The sequence below is a fragment of the Macaca thibetana genome, chromosome 6 (assembly GCF_024542745.1).
Source record: "Macaca thibetana thibetana isolate TM-01 chromosome 6, ASM2454274v1, whole genome shotgun sequence".
NCBI lineage: Eukaryota > Metazoa > Chordata > Mammalia > Primates > Cercopithecidae > Macaca > Macaca thibetana.
In genome coordinates, this window is record NC_065583.1 from 154,570,043 (window position 1) to 154,589,084 (window position 19,042).

The 19,042-nt window shown below is 32.5% G+C and overlaps 1 protein-coding gene across 3 annotated transcripts in view; it reads left to right on the forward strand.

Moving 5' to 3' along the window:
- The window catches only part of CDH12 (cadherin 12), a 1,138,028-nt gene that overhangs the window by 872,973 nt on the left and 246,013 nt on the right, over positions 1–19,042 (forward strand). The window lies entirely within an intron of this gene.

A 19,042-nucleotide genomic window follows, 5' to 3' on the forward strand; every position in this document is an offset into this window, starting at 1 on the left:
AAGCAGTAGCAAAACATGCTGTACTGACTTTGATGTGGAACAAGGTTTCTCTTCCCAGGTTACCTTTGGGGACCTACTGATGAACTTGTCCCAAATCTGTGACACTTGAATACAATGAGTATTCATAAATGCCAGTTGCATGGAAAAAGAAAGTGGGAAATTGTGTTTTGGGGGTCACTTAGGCCGAATGTTGTTTTTCTTTTTTTGTTGTTCTTTAGAGTAACAAAAACAAATTCAGAGTTAGAGATTGATGAGTACATTATATGTGGAAAAGTCAAGAATATTTGTTGGAATTGACATGATGTTGTCAGAACTCCTTTCTCTCTCCTTTTCTTATTTTTGTTACTTCTGTCTCCCTTTGTGTGTAGTCTCTATTTTCTCCATTTTTAGAGGGGACTCTATTACGTTGTCCAGTGCTCAAGATGAGGTAGGGACCATCTGAGTAAAGAAGCAAGTACTCTTTTTTTCTAAAAAGCTGCCCATGATTATTGGTCAGACCTAAGACTCTTGCTCAGCCTGTGGGTAAGGGACAAAATACAGTAAATACCAATATCACTATATTCACGCAGAGGATAGGTATCAAAACACTGATAAAATGAAGGGGCAGAAGTGTCAACCAGAAATAGTGGAGAGAGGATACCGGCAGGCAAACAAATTAAAATGTATCAGAGAACTGTAGCACATAACCGAGAAATAAAAATTCTGTTTACTCTTAAGTCATGGTTTTTTAAAAAATGAAGTAATGCAAATATTATATTTCAGTATTTATTTTTATATACTAGTATTCTATTGCTGCATTTCAAATTTCCATAAACTTAGCAGCTGAAAATAACCCCTATTTATTAACTCACAGTTCTGTAGGCGAAAATTCAGCCCAGTGTGAATGAGTTCTTTGCTCAGGGTCTCACAAGATTGAAACCAAGGTGTCAGCAGGGCTGAATTCGTCTCATGAGGCTCTTAGGGAAGAAGCAGCTTTGAAGATAATTCATATTGTTGATAGAAGACACTTCTTTGCTGTCTTAAGGTTGAGGTCTCCTTTTTTACTGCCAACTGTGAGCTGAGGTGTAGGTAGTTCAACTCCTGCAGGTTGCTTCTTTGCATCCACAGCTTTAACACGTGTGTTTGCTTTCTTCCAAGCTGGCTGGAGCATGTGTTTAGGCCTTCCTTTTCTTACACTTGGAAAAAACTTTCTGCTTCACAGGTCTCATGTGATTGGGTCAGGCCCACCCAAATAATCTTATTTGAAGGTTAACTGTGCCAAATGACATAGCATAAGCGTAGGAATAAAATCCATTGTCCTGACAGTCCTGGAGATTATGCAGGATATGGACACTCAGGGGAGAGAAATCTGGGAGTCGGTTGCAGAATACTTCCTACTACTCTGTAGGTTACATTTCAGTCATAATTGAAAATTCAGGTTTGATTTTGATTTAGTTCAGTATTGAGTAAGCCAAAGTGATGTGGTTTGGCTCTATGTCCGCCCTCCACCCCCTGCCAATCTCATCTCGAATTGTAATATCCACATGTTAGAAGAGGGGCCTAGTGGGAGGTGATTAGATCATGAGGGCAGATGCCCCCCTCATAGGTCTGATAGTGAGTGAGTTCTCATAAGATCTGATGGTATTAAATTGTGGCACTTCACCCCTGGCCATCCATCTCTCTTCCTCTCTCTCTCTCTCTCTCTCTCACTCTCTCTCTACTGCCACCATGTAAGATGTACCTCACCTTCTGCCAAGGTTGTAAGTTTTCTGAGGCCTCCCCAGCCATGCAGAATTGTGAATCAATTAAACTTATTTTATTTATAAATTACCCAGTCTCAGGTAATTATTTACAGCGAGTGAAAATGGACTGACACATCAAGTTTTATGATGTAAAATAATACACTGAAGTATGTTTGGACCCTGGTTAGTCTTGGAAATTCTGTCTGTAACTTATCTTAATAAGCAACCAATGATACATGGAGAAATAAAAATTATAAAAAAACAGTGGATGATCAATAAGAAAACTATTTTTTTTTTATCTTGGAAATAATGCACCTCGACGGTCAATAACATTCATGTGTCAACTTTAATAAAATGTTCTATGAGCACATATGCACACACATAATTCCATGGACTCCAAGAATCATTAGGAGAACCTTAATAATAATAGTAATAATAATAATAATAATAATAAATCAGTAGCTTCTGAAAAGCAACCAAACTTTAAAAGAAACATTCAACATTTAAGACCTCAATGTCAAATTAAGCACCTGCTTTCATAATCCTGAAACTCATTAAAAACAACAAAAAAAAACTCTGTGACCTTTAAAAATCCTATAGCCTGAAATCAATTTATTTCAGTCAGGAATTCAATAGTACATACTAGCTAAAAGCAGTCAAAGTTCAAGTTATAGCATCTGTGACAGCTATTTTTTTCGTTTTTGCATTTTTGCCTTCTTATTTTATTTTTTTCTTAAGTTAAAGTCAAAATGGAACTATTATCTCTTTGGCAGTTTCTTGGGAATCCTATTAACCTATTGGGAAATAAGTAAACTCTGAGAATGATTCCTTTCTTAATGTGTTTATAATGAGAGCTTTAAAAAAATGATCTCTCACTAACCTGTATTTAGAAACAAGATGTAACTTACTGCATTTCTTACACAGGATAGTTAATATTTATCTTTGGGATTAAGATTACTCATTTTCACCCTATGAGTCAGAAAATAAATATTATGCATAAATTATGAAAATAAGACAATATTTATGATACTATTACAAGATATAAGACCGTGAGATATTAATTCTTATTAAATTTGACCCAAAAAACGACTCATAATGCAAAGAAAACAAGCTAAGATCTTGTATTTATTTTTTCTGCATTTGTGATATTACACATTCAAATCCATTTGAAGTAGTTATTATAGAATGAGGAAAGGAAATAAAATACTTCAGTAAGGCGGCTTCATGCTTTAACACACTAAGCAATCCCCACAGTAATGGATGCTACAAAAAATAGGTCACCTTCAAACCACCCTTGAAAATAAGCAGACACTGTCATTTCAGATCGTGTTATTATAAGCATCGTTAAGAGCACTGATATATATACATATATATATCAATGTTATATATGTAACAAATTATATATATACTTGTTACATATATTGGTTATATATAATTGTTTTATATATATATAACAAATATATTTTTGTTATAAATATAACAATTATATATAACCAATATATGTAACAAGTATATATATAATTGCTATATATAACAAATATATATAACCAATATATGTAGCAAGTATATATATATGTATAAATGCATATATTTGGCCTTTTATTTATTTTGTATTTATTTTGCAAAAATTGTGCTTGTCTGAGCATAAGAAAATACCATTTTTTCATTTTTTTCTCTCACATAAAACACATATAAACATCCTCATACACATGCGCAAATCTGTGTAGTTATTAGTTCATTGTGAGAAAGAATGTAGATATTTTAATGACCATTTCTGTTATTAAATGGAGTTACTCTATTACCTTTTTAATATGATGTATTTTATGTCTTTAAAAGCAAATTATGGCACAATGTGCACAATCATAGAAAAATATTTTCATTCAAAAAACGGATTCCCTGGGAGCGATTACTAAATTGTGTTTTCTAGTACCTAGTACAATTATTAAGGGCAGTCAAAAGTATTTTTCAATGATACTGTTGTTATTAATGCATTCAGAGTAATATACATCTGGCTTTGCTCAAAATGGTGTCACAAAACGAAACCTTGGGTAGCTTATATCTATTGCTAATTCAATTCTCTGAACATAGATTCAGCTTGTTTGGTTTTTTTCTCTCAAGATATTTAATTTTTTTTTTTTCTGTTAATGGTGTTGTATTACAAAATTAAAATTGAGATGATTCTGTTTAAATGCTAGTCCCAAAGACACGTGGGATTAGACGACCTGGTTTAATCTCTGCTCTGAATATTTTTAACTTGTGTGTCTTCAGCCAAGTTAGCCTGCCTGTGCCTCAATTTCTATATCTACAACATGAGAATGCTAATAGTAGGATTGTAATCATAGCATTTTTCTGAGTATTAAAGTGGGTTTAGACACATAAAGCCATTAGGAAGTTGCCTGGCAAAATATAGAAGCTTGATAGCTTTTTCTACCATCTTTTTGAATCCAATTAGTTTTCTCATGCACATTTATATAAGTTAATATAAATAGAAAGGAATATTGCTATACTGGGCTTATTTGGATATGAAGGGAGAGAAATGAAGGAAAACAAATATTATGAAGCCAAATTCTCTACAGTATTCTCCAAATTTATGATATATATATATCATAATCTACATTTTACATATGAAAACTCCGCGGTATGAAGAAATTTAGTAATTTACACAATAACACAAATGTAATAAGTGATGGGTTTTGAATTCTAACCAACAAATATCTGATGCTCAGTATCATGGATTTTAGCTCTTTTTATGTTGTATGCACCCTATATGCTAAACAAAAATTCAAACGACAATAACAGAATTTAAAGATGGGCTTGCTATATGTGCGTGCATTCATTCCTTTATAAATTCTTTAGTTCATTAAACCATTACTGAGCATGGACCATGTGATCTGTGTTTGATCTGGTGAAAACACAGAAATCACTAAACATGGTACAATTGTGTCTAATTGTATATCCCTGTGAAAATAAAACGACCTCTAAAGTTAGACCAACTCCGGTGAAAATCCACATCAAATGACAGAAAGAAGGATACAAATTAAATAGGAGGGGGTAGAAAAGTGTACATCAGACAGAGAAAGAATAAGATTGATTAAACAAAGGAATCTGATATAAATGTATCATATTGCTTCACTATCAAATATTGTGAACTGAACACATCTCTCAACTAAGTTAACATCCATGTAAGGGTAAGAGAAAGCCACTGATAAAATTAGTAGTATCTAAAACAAATTTCAGTGGCAAAAAAGGAATTTATATTATCTCCACTTTGCAGGGTCATGTCATTCTGGTGCAGGTTCTGCAAAAACAAACCATGATTTGGAAATCATAAATATATTCTAAATTTTAATACAGTTACTTATGTTAAACATAATATGTTGACATTTTAGCATATTCTTTTGGACTAATAATTAGTTACTTATGTTAAACATAATATGTTAAAATTTCAACATATTCTTTAACTAATTAATCATTTCCTTTTTAAACTCAGAGAGAGGCAATGGGGGTACAGAATGAGTCAGGAAAGCAGCCTCTGTAACAACCTGAAGACTTGCGGTTGGGGAAAGATGTCACCTACTTTTAGTCAAGAGATAAATGTTTTACCTGCTAATAGAGAAATACGCCCGAAAGCACAAAGAAAAGTCTGGTCAAAACATTGCATTGCATCTAATAAAAACTAATTAACTGGTTTAAAAGCAAAAGATCCCTTGGTACTGCAAAACTCAATCACTTTCACAACAAATGGATAAACTGCTTTGTGGGAAAAATTTACTAATACTTTGAAGAACTTCCATTAGAAACTACATGTTTATTTGATTTCTTAAAATGTATTTAGGCATAATGTGTGTTCTAATTATTTTCATTTCTTGAAGAAGAATATGTATTCTTATACAATTATTATTGTTGACAATCTTGTGGCCACACTTCTGTCTTTTCTTTTTTCCTTCCTTTCTCTCTATTGTGCCTTCTTTTTCCCCTTTCTTCGTCAAAATTCTTAAGCCTTCTAAAGTCAATCCTGTCACAATGAAAGTACATTAAAAGTTATAACGTCCAATCTATAAACTGTAGTGAACTCTAAAGGCTCCTCAAATATACGCAGAAGTATAGGATTCTTACATTTCTCCTAATGTCTACTAGAGAATCTGTCTCTTATCTCTTCTTCCCCAGCTGTTCCCTCTACTCACCACATATTACCCAAGCATGAAGCACAGCCCTAATATTAAAAAAAAAAAAAAAAAAAAAAAAATCCAAAAGCTTGTGAAGTTTTAATGAAACCCTAGAACGTGGAAAGTATATCAAACTACAGAAAGCTGAAAATTTAATATTTGTCCCCCCTCTTCTTAAAGGTCCTCTATTCAACCTTTAGACTGACAGACTCTTCACGGCTTGCCTCAGTGTCTTACATGCTTTTCCCACCGCTTTTTTTTGGTTCTACTTCCGATTTTCTGTTTTTAGCAAACCTTGATGTTTCTGGGAATGTCCATAGATAGTCCAGATTTCTTCTTATACCCTGAAAATTAAGAAATCAAGCAATTTTTCCTTATTTATAACCTACAGTAGGCATTTTTTGTTTGTTTGTTATTTTTTTGCTTTGTTTTGTTTTTTGATACGGAGTCTCGCTCTGTAGCCCAGGCTGGAGCGCAGTGCAGTGATCTCGGCTCCCTGCAAGCCCTGCCTCCCGGGTTCACGCCATTCTCTTGCCTCAGCCTCCGGAGTAGCTGGGACTACAGGCGCCCTCCACCAGGCCCAGATAATTTTTGCATTTTTAGTAGAGACGGGGTTTCACCTTGTTAGCCAGGCTGGTCTCCAACTCCTGACCGCAAGTGATCTGCCCACCTCGGCCTCCCAAAGTGCTGAGATTACAGACATGAGCCGCCGCACCAGGCAGACATTTTTTTGATATTGCAGAGCTATGATCGTATCCTGTAACCAAAGTGACCTGCCGTGGTGTTATATGGGGGGAGGAGGGTGTAGTTTTCATTACTACGTTTGAAAACATTCTAGTCTCTGCTATTAATTTACCTTTCCCGTTACTCTTATAATAAGTGATACAGGTGAGGCAGATATCAATTTTAGATCTATTCCCCTGTATGGTGGATTTTTTTTTTTTTCCTAACCTTCTTTAGATTATTATTTACACAAGTTTGTTGCAAATGGCTTTGTGAAGGAGATTTTTTTTTTTTTTTTCCTTTTCTGGTGATTACAAGATCAACTGGGAGAAAAGATGGTAAATTAAACCAATGCATTGAATATTGATCTCTGTAGTAACATGAAAAAGCGATACTGATTCACAAAGAGTTCATAAACTGCAGATGCTTTTCCCTAGTATGTGTAAACATTTGAGATAACGTGGCGCTCATCAATATACTTAGATGGCAAAAATGTTTGACTTATCAAAATAGTCCCATTAAGAACAATGAAGGAGTGTAATCATAGCAACCAAATTTTCACTTCCCTTACTCAGTATCAGTAAGAAATAAATACAGGAAACTTAAGACTCAACTTTTCTGTTCTGATCAAGAGGTCCTGTTTATGAAGGGAAGATTATGAAAGGCTCAGTTATGGACAGAAAGCCAGATAGTTGCAGTTGTTGATATCTTGATCTTCTTCAGATGATGCCTTTAGATCCAGCATTATCCTTCTTGTTCTCTCTTGAGAAAGACGCTGTTTCTGAGACATACAGCTAAGAGTAGACACGGTGGAACAAAATGCTTATTTATAGGTCATTTTGCTATACTGCAATTAAGAAATTTGAATATATCAAATATTTTTTAAAGTTTTATCCCCAATGTATTAAAGTTTATTTACTAATAAATCCTGTGTACTTTGGATGTATCAAAAATGCAGAATTTTAAGCTAGATTTAGATTTTCTTTTTTGAAATCTTACTTATATTTATCTTATTGTAATTGATTTGATTTCATATAGCCAGACATTTTATAGTATTAAATAATAAGGTATTTATAATAAAAAGTAAAAATTAAAAAATAAAGGAGAAAATAAAACAAATAGAAGTGACTATAATAATAAAGACTAACAGAAAGAAATTAGGTTAGATGGAGTTTTACATTGGAGTTCAGATTTGGGTTTGGCTGTTTTATTGGGATTATTAAGTGCATATGCAAATAAATTAGTGTAGGACATATAGTTTTGAAAATTGTATTTTGCACTTGGGACTATTTGAATTCAGTTAAAAATATTTTATTACCATATTTTTCATGATAGCATATCAGTGGTTAGTCAAAATTAAATAAAACCAATAAAGCGTGTAACATAGTATATAATATTCAGTAATAGCTAATAATGGAAATAATGAAATGAAGAAATACTAGCAATAAATTAAGAAATGATATCTAACTATAGTAATGTATTGTTATTAATAATTGATTATTATTGGCATTTATTTTTAAATCTAGACTAAATCACATACAATTATATAGTATTCTGAAAAATAACTACATTGTTTGAAATGATACATCAAATTTATTGTTATTCAAAATAGAGATTCCATTCCTGAAAATTTGATATGAATGGTTTATTTTCTGGAAATGTTTTTCCCTAAAACTCAGCTTGTGAAATACGTTTTACAATGTTGGAAATATAGGAAAGAAGTTATTTTAACCTTCTCTCATATTTTTCTTCCCAAATCCTGGGTCCAAGCCAGTGACCTCTCCAACTTTTACTGAAGTTCTTATTCACATATTGTGACACTTCAAAATGAGAGATTATAATTGGAGTGAGCTAAAGTTGTAAAATATGACAATCTGAGAAAATAGGATAGCTTTTATATGTAGCCATAAAGGCAATATTCAAGCAAAGTAAGAAAGATGAAAGACAGCATTGGGGGAATAGTATGTTTTTTTTTCTGTAACAGGATATATTATCCCAGCACATAAGCTTTTTTGCTCTTGAGTATTGCAAATATTCTTTGTTCTTCTGGGCGCTTCTTTGGCATACACTGGGGATGCGTGGGGGTCTTTTTGAGATGGATTTCTGCTCTCTTCAATAGAAGGTGAAATATTTCCAGATGATAAATAGCTCTGAGTCTGTTACTCAGGCAGGGGAATTCTCAAATCACACTGGGCTGTTAGAGGGAACTCCTAACATTGTAAAGTGGTATCCCTCTTGCTCATACAGCAACAATTAAACTAGGGGAAACAAATGAGTCACCTCAGGAGAGCGCACTAGCATAGAATGTTAAATATTCTTGGGCATTCGGTGGCTTTGAAAAGAGAGCAATTTGCATAACATTACTCAGGCAGAGTTATAGATCATCTTTGGGTCTGATCTTCTTTTATCTGTAAATACCTTAAGTATAATCTAATGGCTTTGTAGGTAATATAATGGCCACTATGATGTTCTTGAGCTCAGAGTAAGTATTAGCATGAAACTAGGCAATTTCAAAAAAGGAAACACTAAGTGTTTTATAAGTTTACCAAGAAGAATCTAGCAAAAGTAGTTTGTGTTGTACATAATAAAATTATTTCAGACAAAGAAACTCACAAAATTTTCTTATACTCATATTGGCTGGTTTAAATGACTAAATCCTGTATGTAAATAAATAAATCAGTGACAATATTACTTTAAATCTCAAGCACTAACTACTAAACTGTTCTACATCACTTATAATCATAGATTTCAAGAATGGTAATGGGTCTCACCATTTATATGTGATTATTACAACAAAAGGTACCGAGAGCATTCTGTACAAGAAACATATCCCTTACATCTGAATGTGTGTATAGACCTGACTGTCAGAAGATTCTGTAACTTCTTTTATAAAGATCTCCGTATTAAGTAGGACAGACCTTTATGTGATTGCTTTTGTCCACATATGTTTTGAGACTGAAGAGCAGCAATGGTAAAACAGATAGAGCAATAAAGATTTAGACCACATGTCTGGAAGTTTCTCATTCCAGCAGAAAAATTCAAAATGGGGTCCTGGTTCCATGACAAAAGATAATGACAAATAAATTGTTAATATTAAATTTGTGGTCCTTCTATATTAAGGAAAGTAAAGACACTAATCCAAATGCAATGCTTGAAACTTACGAGGTTCGTGTTCAGAAAACAAAGAAAGAAAATGCTACAAAGATATTTGGAGATAGAAGTGGGGATATTGAATATGACCCGTTATTAAGTGATAATAGTCATTTTAATTAATTTTCTTAACTGAAATTGTGACAATGTGGTTATGCAGGAAAAGGTCTTATTTTCAGAAATCTGGTGCTGAAATATTATGTAGTGAATTGGTATGATGTTTGTAAATTATTTTCAAATTGCCCATACGTGAAAGTAAAGCAAATACAACAAAATGTTAACAATTGTTTAACCTAGATTTTGAGAACATAGATTTTCATCATATAATTACTTCTATTTTTTTCTGTTGATTTCAAGTTTTACTTAATATGATTTTGGTAAAGGGAAATGGTGTACCTCCCAAACACCTTTAACTCCTCTTCAGAGAGCATCAGTAATTTATAGCAGAGGAACAAAAATAACAACCCATAATCCTGATGGGAGTGGCATAGAGGTCATCAGAGAAGATGGCCAATTTCTGTAACATTGCACAGAGGTGAAGGATTGGTGACTGTTTAAACAAAAGCCCAAACGAGCTACATGCAAGTATCTACACTGAGAGGGCTCCAGCAATGAAGGCACAGCTCTGAAAGCGACCCAGATTTGGCAGTGATTCCAAAGAAAAGGCATAAAATTTGCCAGGAAAAACACAGAGATGAACCAATATTCTATATACAGAATTTCTCCCATATGCTTGAGAATGCATAAAATATAGGCATTAATGAACAGAATGTAAACAATAAAGAAATAATTTTTAAAAGACTTTATTCTGTAGATAACCTGCAAAGAATTAGGGCAGTGTTGGGACACCATTATGCTTAGAACACCCCCAACCAAATATCTGAAAGTAGAAGAAATGATTGATTATTTTATTCATTCTAGGACAAAACTCTAATCAATAAATACAACTAAAAAACTCAAAACTTCAAATTAGGTTATTTATTCTTAAATATGAACAGAAAACTCAGAGTTATCAGGTATTCAAGGAAAACCCACGTTATGAATGGCAAAGATTCAAATTCCAAACACAAAATTAATCCTGAAGGAAGAGATAATTTAAAGAAACCACAGGAACATAGACTAATTAGACTTTTCAAAACGTTTCAAGAAATCCCACAGTTCACAAAATAAAAATATGATTATTTTTAAAAGAACATTTAAAGAAATCCTGGAAATGAATATATCTGTGGTATATGTGTGTGTGTATGCACAATTTGTGTGTATTAAATTTGAAAATGAAAAGCTTTACCAATAAATAAAATCATATAAATCTATTGCTTTCACAAAATAGTCCAAAAGATATGACAATAAATAATATGAGTGAAATATATATGATATATTGAAGATGCATAAGGTCTAACATTAAACAATTGAATTTTAGGTTAAGAACATGAAAAACAGAGGACAGGAAATAATCATGGAAATAATCATTGATAAAAATTTCTGAGTGCTGAAGGAAAATAGGTTTTCATTTGAGAAAATTTACTAAGTGTCCAACCTCAGGTAGGAAACATAAACACGTAAACTTGCACCTGGAGGCAATGTTCAAAACACAAACCCAAATAAAAACATACTTGGAGACAGTGTTCTAAATAATTAGACTACATTCATAAAAATAAGACTATAAACACTAGAGAAAGAGAAGATGAAAATAAAAAGGGAAAAAAGAGCCTCTTTACCAACAAAGAAAATATAATCAGACAGATATCAAGCCCACTCTTGGTTTCTAGAAGATAATGAATACAATTTTAGATAGAAATGTATAAATTCCTTAAAATGTAGAAAGAGAAATTATTTCCAATCTGAAAATATATGCCCAGATAAAAATAAATTATATGTGAGGGTGAAATAAAGGCATACTGTGATATGAAAAGACTCAAGTAAAATGTCTAATGTAGACTCATTGATTATATAAAATTAGTGCAAGCCAACAAAATAGTAAACCAAAGTAAATATAACATCCAAGAAAAACTGTTTCCAAACCAGGAGATTAATACAGTAAATTCCAGGTTGACAATTGTGCAGATGTTCTTGTTTGGATTAGCATGAAAGAAGCCTCCCAAAGAGAGGCATGTAGTGAAAAGATCTGATGTCGGACCTCAGAAGTGGGATGAATCTAAGGATATTAAAAAATAAATAAATAAAACCACTAACAGACAAAGATGTTACAGAAAAAAATCCATATGCAAAATAAAACTGCAGCAATTACATAGGAAATACACATTATTTGCTAATAAAACAAAAAGCTTTACATTGTTGTAATTGTAAAAAGAGTATTAGTTGTTGTTTTATTTTTTAATGTTTTAGCATCAACTGATAGACAATACTTGGAAGGCTTATTTATCAGTAGGTGTTCTCAGAGAAAAAGAACAAATTGGATGTTGATATAGCTATAGATGTAGATGTAGATATAGTAATAGATATATAGATATATAGAGATATTTAAGATATCTCTCTATATATAGATATATAGATATCCAATATATAGGTATAGATAGATAGATAGAGATAGATATCTCTATATATCGATATATAGAGATTTGTTATAAGGAATTGGCTCACACAATTATAAAGACTGACTAGTCCAAAGATATGCAGTTGGCAAACTGTAGACCCAGGATAGCTTCTAGTTCTAGTCTAAAGACGGGCAGGCTCAAGACCCAGGAAGAGCCAGTGTTTTAATTCAAGTCAAAAGGCAGAAAAAAAGAGTCCAGTGTGTCAGCCTGAAGGCAGTCAGGCAAGAGGAGATCTCTGTCACTCACGGAGGGATTTGCCTTTTTGTTCTATTCATTCCCACAGCTATTGAATGAGGCCCATCCGCATTAGGGAAGGCAATCTATTTTATTCAGTCTACCAATTTAAATATTAATCTCATTCAGAAACACCCACAGCGGCACATCCAGGATAATGCTTGACCAAATCTCTGGGCAACTATGGCTCAGTCAAGTTGACATACAAAATTAACTATCAGGCTTATTTTAAAATAGAAGCCTGGCCACACAGGGTGTCTCACACCTATAATCCCAGCACATTCAGAGGTATAGGCAGGTAGATTGCTTGAGCCCAGGAGTCTGAGACCAGCCTGGGTAATATGCTGAAACCCCATCTCTAAGCTGTTCAGGAGGACCACTTGTGCCCAGGAGGCAAAGGCTGCATTGAGTTGAGATTGTGCCACTGTGCTGCAGCCTGCACCACAAAACAAGACACTTAAAAAAAAAAAAAAAAGCCCAAGGCCAATTCACAAATTTTTAGGGCAGATTCTGTAGAATACAGATGATGGAAGCTGGTGGGGGACAGGGGGAAGAAACGGAAGGAGATGTAAGGGGAAGTGCAAAGGTGTTAATGCTATGATCCTAAGAAATAGAGAAACCACAGATACATTCTAATGTAAAAAAAAAATTAAAATTGTATTGTAGGGTGATGGGTATTGGTATCTACAACCTATTTTCAAATACATCAGAAATTAAGCTGGGTTAGCAGATAGACAAATGGGTAGAAAATGATAAAAAAATTTCTAAAAAGTATGTTAAAAATATATAGACTAAGATCTAAGTATATAGATGAATACTATATACTTTCATTATGAAATTGAAAATTTCATAATAAAATGTTTGAGGAAAAAAGAGGAAAAGGGATATATTCTATGAGTGAACTGAAATTTAGAAACAAAGGCACTCAGATATCACTTAGTGTTTTATTGACAACACATAGTATAAACGGTGGTACAATTTTATTGGGACAAGGCAAGCATGCAGTTTGAAAGTCAACAAACAGTGTTCAAATTTAGAATTAAAGAACTACTATAACATTTAATCATTTAGCCAACTTTATGTATGTATTTTTTATAAGAACTGAAATAGAAACAATGAAAATAGAAACAATTAAAAATGTCCCCAAGTGGCTGGGAAAGGAGAGTATGGTTGGGATTATAAACTCTTCGATTCTCTGTGATATTTAGCAATTTAATTGTATTACGTTGATTAAAATGTTTTTGATCAGTTTAAACTGATGTAATAAATTCACATTTATTGATACAGAAAAGTATTTATGATATAATCCATCCGAAAAGCAAGTTACACAACAGTGTACAGTGTACCATAGTACATATGAAAACAATTAGTGAAGTAATTTGCAGAGCTATATACCAAATCAGAAATTATTTTGGTAATGAATTTATGATTTTTCCCCATTTTCTGATTTTTTTCCATGATCCCATATACTTTATTCTAAGAAAACAAAAGACAAAACCCCACATATACACAAAAATAAACGAGTAAGTTCATTACAACCCCAAAGGCTAAGTCAGTGGGAAAAGAGGGAAATGAATGGTTATGAGCATAAAGACAGGGACAAATAAAAGAAGTCTGGAGCACAGAGAACAATTTACAAATCAGCAGTCATTTTAAAGGACACAGAAATTATGGTTTTAAATATCATTCCATAAGCAAAGAGAATATTAAAATCATTTTTTGTAAAATTCCCTGAAAAATGTTTTGTAATAACTTTTTTATTTTTTACCCTTCTCATCACCACCATCCTCATTACCTCATAAGAGCCATATGTGGTAACTATCCGGGCTTGTTATTCTCTATCTCCTGCCAGGAAATATACTGAATTGCAAGAATTAGGTACTACAAAAAGAAACATATTTTATATTAAGCAGTTACATTTTGAAGTAAACGGGTAACTTGATGGTATTTCTATAGCATATATATATATGGCATATATATGTGTCTGGATATATATATGGCACTCATATATACCATACATATATATATGTCACATATACATATATATATGGCACTCATATATACCTTACATATATATATGTCGCATATACATATATATATGGCACTCATATAAAAAACACACATAGCCACATATGGGTTAGTAGTAGTATTTGTTGAACACAATTTTTGGTTTTCACACAAATCCACCTTTTCAAAACCAATTGTTCCTTCTCCCAGCATACCCCAGGCTGGCAAATGACAAATGAAAATAAAATCCCTGCTGGAAATAGTGGTATAAAAAGCATTTTTCATTTTATGTGCACTTTGCAACCCGGAGAAAATAAGAAATTTGTTTTAGTTTTGTGTAGTAGTTTCTAAAATATGATCAGAGAGATGCTAGTAAACATTTAACTTTAGATGAGCTTTCTCAAAACTTTTAAGCGCTGGAATGAAAGATTTGCTTACACTCTGAAGCTGGTGCTGGGTATCTTTTTTAAGCCTCCCTTGGCATCTCATTTTCACGCACCATCTGAGATGACTTGGAAAACACCAGAAAATAACAACACTACTTACACAAAACAACTGCCTGGACAGTGCCTATTTCTACAGCCATCATTTATAGGACTCTTTTTCTGGGGAGAAATTTTATTTTAAGTGTCAATACTAAAAGATGATATATTTGGAGTTGGCTGCTTCAATCAGTAAATGTAGTCAGTACCGACTCAGAAACAGCTTATTTTTAATAATTGGAAGAAGAAATAGTTCTAGCTGTTAGTTTTAAATGGCTACAAAGGGAAGAAATTATTTTCGTGGAATTATTAGCTTGCCGTATGTGTAGTTTAAAATGGTTGTGTAAAAATGGCATCATGTGATTTTTTTTTACAGTGAACATGACCCAAAAATGTGGAAAGACCGAGTTCTTTTTCTCTGTAACTCTCCTTCCTTCTTTGTGCAAATGAGACTAAGAACTTCCTTCACATTGTAAGCGAAACCTGAATCCCATTGCTGACATATTTGAGAAAGCAGTTTCATTGATAGAGATCAATTTCTGGACTAAAAATTCAGTATTTTCTAAGATTCATAAAAATTATTATAGCTTTAGTCTTGACAGTTGCCTTTTTATTTTAAGGAAATAAACCCCAGAAAGCACATAAACACATGCATCTACATACATACATACATGCACATTCACCACACAGTTTATGAAGGAATATCGAGTGCCCATTGGATCACTCAACTTCGCTGAATGAATAGGCAGACATTTAAAAAAATAATTTTGAAAAATTTTAAATGATACTGAAAAATAATTATGGCATTTTGTTTTTTAAAATCTTGACTCATTTATACAGTGTGTGTATACATAGATACAAGCAGAGAAATATGTATCAATATAAATGTACAGTAAATATGTATTTATATATATTTACCCTTTCAGTTATATATTTACATAACCGAAACATATAAAAATAACAAAGTAAGGCAGGGCACAGTGGCTCATGCCGATAACCCCAGCACTTTGCGAGGCAGAGACGGCTGGATCACCTGAGGTCAGGAGTTTGAGACCAGCTGACCAACATGGTGAAACCCTGTCTCTACCAAAACTGCAAAAATTAGCCTGGCTTGGTGGCATGTGACTTGTAGTTCCAGCTACTCTGGAGGCTGAGGCAGGAGAATCGCTTGAACCCGGGAGGTGGAGGTTGCAGTGAGCCAAGATCATGCCACTGCTCTCCAGCCTGGGCAAGGAGAGCGATACTCCGACTCAAAAACAAAAAAAAAAACAAAACAAAACAAAAAAAGTTATGTCTAGGTAAGATGATGACGGAAATTTTCGTCTTACTTTATACCTTTCACTATTGAAATTATTTTATAGTTGAAGTAAAGGAAATTTTGTAATATCAAACATGAGCCAATGTCATTTATTTAATATCAAAATTAATATTAGAAAAATGTCTATACTTTAGGCTACCACCCATCTGCCTGAATTAATCAGCATGAATACTTAATTTTAAATATTACCTGTCAACGCAGATCACTGAATGTGATCTCCTTTAAGGTATTATCATGTCATAAACTGCTATAAAAAGTCTAATTCTCTCAAGAGTTTTATGGTTATCCACTTCATTTTCAGGTCAACATTTTAACATATTTTCCCATATTTTTTTTTCTGAATCTTGAATCTCTGCAAAGCCAACCTTCAAATTAGAAGGAAAAGGTAGAAGAGTGAGGAGTAGCAGCAATTCACTTGAATTTGGATCTTGGATATAACTAAAAACACATTTTGCTTTTTTATTTTTATGTCAGTTTGTGAAGGAAACAGTTATGGTTTTAGCTAAATGAAGAAATTTTTGTTTTGTTGTTCTTTTTTCTTTTTATAATTCTACTTGTATCACATTTCAAAACCTACTTTGAATTTTCACTCAGTTCCCACAATATTACCATATATTCTTTGAGCTGTTGGCAAAATGGATCCATTTTGTAAAGTCATGCTTTTTGCACTGAGCTTTTGCCAGTCTCATATATTTAGATAAATCTGAAAGCAAAAGCAATACCCAATGTGTTGAATATCTTTAATAGCATGGTTGAAATTTATAATTTGAAAATCATAAGTTCAAAGAACATTTATCTACGGCTTGATTTTACGCTTGACACTGCCTATGCTTCACAGCAGTTTTTTTTTTTTTTTTAAATAGGAGGACAAAAATACTTCCTTCTATCATTCATAGCAATTTTCTTTATACTTAAGTAAAATATACAGAAACTTTTAAAGGAACATCAAAATCTTGTTCCCTCTTATTGTTGCCATATTATTTTTATTATATTACCCAACCAGGTTGTTACGGTTATGCTTATACTCTTATACAAATACACTTTTAGAAGAAATATTGAAGGAAATGCAACTTCACAAAATGAATAAGTTTACCTTAATAACATTAATATGAACAATGATGTTATTTTATTCAACTTAAACCACGCTCTTGAGTTTAAGAGCAAAGATGTAGCCACGGTTGAACTTATATTTATTTGGGCTATATTTGTGCTTTTAATTACTCATACTAATACATAAGAAGCTTATTTGCAACAGGATATTTATATAATTTTAAATATTTTCGGAGTTTATGTGTGTGTGTTGAAATGTTAAGAAAACAGAACTCATTCTTAAGCAATGATTTGCAAAACAGCAGTGCTCATATGCAGATTTTTAAGGCATAGCCCAAATGGTTAGAGACACTGCAAAAGTTTATTTTTCTTTTGGGTGATCTGTTGACTGGAAAGAGCTTTTACATATAAAAATGTGGATGCTGAAATCAAATGGCTATACCCAAATGAGCAAGAATAGTTTAAAACATTTAAATCAGTGTCTGCATAAAAATTAATGTACATATTATTTATAAGAATATGTTATGTATATATGTATATATATTTATATTATGTATAAGAATATATTTATAGAAATATAAACTACTAGAAAATTATATATGATGCAATATTTTATGTTAGGTAATATTTTATGTACATATTTATTTACAGGTAGTTTATATACCTTTAAGTCTGTGTCCATTTTTCATTTATTCTTGGTCTCCAGTTTGAACAACAGTGCCTTATGGTATTACACTGATAATTTTCTCTACTCTTCAGTTCTCTTCCTTATTGTTTATTCATGTGTATCTTATTCCATGCTATAATGTAAGGTACTATACATGTGTTGAATCTTAAAAGAAATTAGCAGAATTTCAATGCTTTCCTATATTACTCAACATAAATATTCTATATATAGAATGAATTAGAACAAGCTATTTGTGAATCTGAAAGGTTAATCAGTGATTCTATCAATCATCTGGTTAATAGTGGTAAACTCATTCAAACTCAGTCTGTTAAAAATGAGATGCTCTGCCCTTTATCACTGAAAACCTCTTGGTTTGCCAGATTTTTCCCTTCTTTACAAATGAAAATGCTTAGTGTTTTCTGAGTTCCTTTGCACTATCTCCCACTGGATTCAGGTCATTGATTTTATCTTCAGAACAATTGGAAAGTTTATTTTGTGGTGTTTATGAGCTAATTTATTTTTATCGAAATGTTTATTTAAAATGAAACAATAAGTACACTGAAGTTTTGTGCATTTCATTTTATGAAAATGTTATCCCAAAGGGATACAGAAGAACTAAATACAAATTTTCAAAATTTGTTGGTTTTTTGCCTGTTGCTGTATCTGAGGTTGTACTTTTGTTCTGATCTTCATAATACCTCAAAAAAAAAAAAAAAGATGGATTAAGAGAAGGATGAATGGAAGAATGGATATGAGATCTATCTGATAAGGCAAGTAGATTAATAGACGAATGGAGGAATGTTTGGATGTATATGTATATATGTGTTCATTGCACAGTTTCAACTTTATGTGTTAACATTTTCATAATAAGAAGTTGGAGACATAAAAAACAAGAAAACAGAACCGTAGGATTTTTTTAAACGTTTTTGATTAAAGGAATTATATTGCAAATTATGAATTTTTAATTTG